This window comes from Pollicipes pollicipes, unplaced genomic scaffold (assembly GCF_011947565.3).
Source record: "Pollicipes pollicipes isolate AB1234 unplaced genomic scaffold, Ppol_2.1 Scaffold_6138;HRSCAF=7277_pilon_pilon_pilon, whole genome shotgun sequence".
Lineage (NCBI taxonomy): Eukaryota > Metazoa > Arthropoda > Thecostraca > Pollicipedomorpha > Pollicipedidae > Pollicipes > Pollicipes pollicipes.
The window spans coordinates 9,790,388-9,795,050 of NW_023596818.1; positions in this window are offsets into that span (position 1 = coordinate 9,790,388).

Here is a 4,663-nt window from a genome sequence, read left to right on the forward strand (position 1 = left end):
ATCATTTTGGCAGCATTGCTTACGCTTTCTTCTGAATATCCATTCATCCATGTACGTTTTTTTGAAGCTTATGTGCATTACCTGGCAATAAATGAGAAACGTCTGGTTGGAGAATGTGATACAGGAAAGAAATCAGTGTCATGCTCAGAGTTACGTCATTACGTGCACGTCGAAATAAATCCTACGCACCAATGCGGCAGCTCATGCAATGCTAAGCTCCGTGTGATCGTCATAGAGCTAAACCGCATCAAAAGCTCCAATACCATGAACGAATCCCTGCCTTCTCGCGGTATTTTGCTCTTCTTGTCGCGGTGGGCAGTAGACCCTGGGTTATCAGTCACGAAAGTGCAATGTGTTGTGTTTGATGTAGTTTAGTTTGCATGATAGCTCTTTCGGTCAGCAATGGCCATTTCAGAGCGATGATACACGAGAAAATACAGCGGTGAGGACAGTGATGCGTGCAATTGGGAATCCCTCGCTGTCTGGACTTGTCCCGCGCAGCACATTCGCTACACTTGGGCTTATTGGAGGAGACGGGGGGGGGGGGGGGGGGGGGCATTGCCAGCAGAGGTCGAAAAAAGCCTATGCCTGTCTCCCCAAAAACATAAATGGCCTGAACTGTCTCCTTAACATGATTTGCAGACAAAAGGAAGCCAGACCTTAAATGTTCAGGTTGTTGGTTTGTATATTCGAGTGCATTTAATCTTCACTACTTTCATTCCTGCTTTCATTCCTTTCTTTTGGGTGATTAAACGGTACTTCCCTTCTGTCATCCAATGGGCCTACATCATTACCAAAGAAAGGAATGGTTTCAAAGATTTCCTTTGATTTATGCCACTGAAAAAGTGATTGTGGCACACCCCCTGTCCTCACGTTATGTACACTACTCCAATGCGGAATCTACGTGTTCTGTGTATCAACATTTTACAAAAATTTAACTAACTTATGCATTACTTGTGTGAATCAAGACACCAAGTTACTATACACCATTTGGCTTGCTTTACATAGAACACCAACTCAATCTTTCTAGCGGAAATTGCTTCATGAAGCAATCACCGACCTTCACGCCATAACAAATATGTTAGCTAGATGTTAATGCTGAAGGCATCCTAGATCTTGCATTAAGTGGGGTAGGCGATATGCCCAATTTTAGTTCCATCTTACCGAGCATGCTCCTACCTACGACCATTACCAAATTTAGATCACTTGGCACACACCCAGAGCATTTCCCAAAGCTTGAACATGAAAACAGTCGCGACTTCAGCATCATCAGTTAACTAATCAATGTTTTTTTAAAGATCATTTTTAAATATGCACATTTGACGATATCAAACATATATTAGAAGGCGCCGATTTGAAACAGCTCTAGGTTTCTGACATCAGCTTCTTCTGACTGGCCAACATGACAAAAGTTTCAGTGGAATGTATAAGCCAGCCTGTATTTTCTCAAAAAGCAGCGCTCCCTTGCTTTTTTGTGGCACTGCCTGTCAGGCAAGTGGTCTAAAATTGCAAATCTCACTGGACATCAAATACCTCAAGTTGCTTTGCTAAGTTTATCCCAATGGTTACGCACACCATCCCTTGCATGCAACTTGCTCAGATGCTGTCACAGCAGAATAGTGTGAAATCTGGCCAATTTCAGTGTCTCTCGAACAGTAAATAAATAAATTCCACAATGAAGCTGTTGTTTTACTGAGGCCTGATGTATTTGAACTGTGCAAATTACAGTGAACTGGACAGCTTCATACGATGTTCAGTTCGCTGTACTTCGAGCAAAATTGCACTGCACGCACACTGCACATGAAGAGCAAAAGTATATAATCCAAAATATGTTAAGTCCCATGACCTCTTCACAGCCATACACGCTACACATGTTGTTGGACCTGTGCAATATCGGGTTTGCGTCATCCGCAAGCCTCTACCAAAGTATGTAGCCAGTTTCTATGCACGTTTCTCACACTGTTCATTACCTTATGCTATATTCAAAATAACCTGCACTAACCAGTTTCTCAGAACCCCTCTGGGTAACCCACACTGAGACAGTAAACCGAATGATTAACAACACCCAACACCATAATAATGCAATCCTGCAATGCAAATCTTGCAAAGCAAATCATGATCATGATCATGATCACGCAAATCAGGATCAAAATTTTGCAAAGCAAATCATGCACTCTTGTTGAAGCTGCATCAGTGGTCGGAGGCGCCAAGTGAGTCGGGGGGGGGGGGGGGGGGGGAGTACGGGATGGGGGTGCGCTGGACAGTGTAAACGTTGCAACCCACCATCAAGAAACCGCTAGCAATCAGGTTTCTTCCTGGACTTGGTTGAATCGTTTCGCAAAGTGTGGGGTCCAGCCCAATTTGAGGGGGGAACGAAATCCCACCCCCAACTGAATAGGAAAACACTTCCCTGCAGATTGGTGCTTGGCATGTCTCATGCAGTGTCTGACTTCAGGCATGACCCCACATCCACATTTGCGGATGCTCTTGTGCACATATTACTAGCACAATTTTAGAAACAAAATGTAATAGAGCATGCCATTTGGCCACATCATTGATGCACCTTAGCAACCGACCACTGCCAGTGGCATAACCAATATTTTCCGTCTGACGGAGGGGGTCCCAATCAGGATATCATTCTTTCAAACCCTACTGCAATGATCTCAAACGCTGCACTTGTCGATACACACACGTGTATATGTATATCATATATATGTCATATATAATATAATGATATATATCTATACACATATATCATATATAATATGATAATAAAGACAATATATATATCAGACAGTGTAAGGCAAACAAACGGTGGCGACTTTGAGCTCAGTGCTCTGGTAATAAGTTGGTCCTGTTTGATCCCAGAGTATTAAGATTCGGGGAGTCCCACTTGCACTCCAGGTAGAGTGAGGTACCCTGTAGTCCTCCACTGCCTTTATCAGTGATGACCATTGTATGTAGTTGCATTCAATAGAGTTCAATTGAAATTTCTAGAGCACTCGTAAAAGAATGTCATGTCAGGGCACAAAAACAGCTTATAATTCCAAAACCTTAGAGTTTATTAATGCTGCTATTCCTCACCCAGACAAGGGTGAGGAACAGCCTTGTGCATGCAATACTGTTGGAAATGGACCAGCTGCACTTATCAGTATTGCGGGATGGATAGACTTATTACCATCCCAGGTACCCTGTGCCCCCCGCCCCCCCCTAAACCCTGTTAGGTCCTGTGGAGCCAGTTGGCTCTGCTTGCCATCTATTACTGTTATTTCCCTCTCGTTTTGTACGCTTTGAAACACGGTACCCTGCTCCGCCAGGCGCCATCTTTATCTGCCATCCGCCATCGCCATTTGCACACCCCAACTCTGAAACTTGTGTCCGATCAAACTGGAGATGGCAAAGATATCTCACAAACCCTACATAAAGACTTGAATTTTAACTTTAAGTGTGTAACTGCCAATTTTTGGTACCTCAAATCAAGTTTTTAAATCTCGCAGTGTCGTCAACATAACGTTACAGATGGCCTGCAAATTTTCCACGGACTAATGTGCATTTTTTATGATTTTCTGTCTTGTGAGGGCCAGGGACGTGAGAATGGGGGAAGAGAGAGTACGTTAGAGCAAGGGGTTGATCTTCCAGCCTTCTGAAAATTTACCATAGCCCCTATGTGCATTGACGGAAAATAATCAAGAATATATGCAATCCCTCAACTTGGGAAAACTCCCGTCGTCTGTGCTGAAAGCCCATCTGTTCCAGCCCGCAGAACAACAATGCCTTGCCAGCACCACTTGCAAAATCCCGGCTGTCCTTCTTGTGCTGCATTTGAGAATCTACACGGTTGCAATCTTCATACTGTTAATTGGGGTATGTAGCTGCATCAGCCCAAGATCGCAAACAAAAATGAACTGTTGAACAAAATTAACTGAACAAGCAAGAAAAGGTTAAAAATGGATTTGCCAGGCGTCTACCCATTGCCCGCAATCGGCTCCAGTCAACAAAATTATTCCGATCTGATTTGCTTAGTTTCGCCGGCACTCGTGGATCGTTCTTTCAGTGACCGTTGTGTTGAAGTGTGTAGGGTGCATATGCGACTGTGTGCAATGTGTATGCTTGTGTATAGTTAGGTTTTTGTTCTTGTGGATATCGTGTGTTTATTTTTGTTTTAAACTGGACTGCTTCCACAACGAGGTTTTTGCCTGTTAGCTATACATAGCCTAAGTAAACAAATAAACAAGTTAACTATATCTTCAAGGTCCAATGCTTTTTCTAAACTCGGTAGTTGGGACTTCCCAACCACTCGTACCAATCCCAGGGTCTCTAATCATCCTTATGCGATGCCCGAAACAGACAGATGTTTCGCGCGTCTTACGATCGGCGCCGTTCCTGCTCTCGTCTCACGCTGGGATGGCATGGATAACCAAGAGCGAGACCACACAAAACCCGCACTGTCATCGGATGTGTCCCACCCAGCGGCAGCCGACACCAGTCATGATCAGCATCCACGTTGTTTTCCTCACTCACCGCCACGCCTGAATCCCCGTAAATCACCGGAGCGCTCTGCTGCGGTCGACGGCCATGAGCCCGGAACATCCGTCCAAGCGGGAGTCCCGCCCGAGAACCCACACAAACCCCGAATATGGGCCATGGTGCGGGGCAAGGTTGG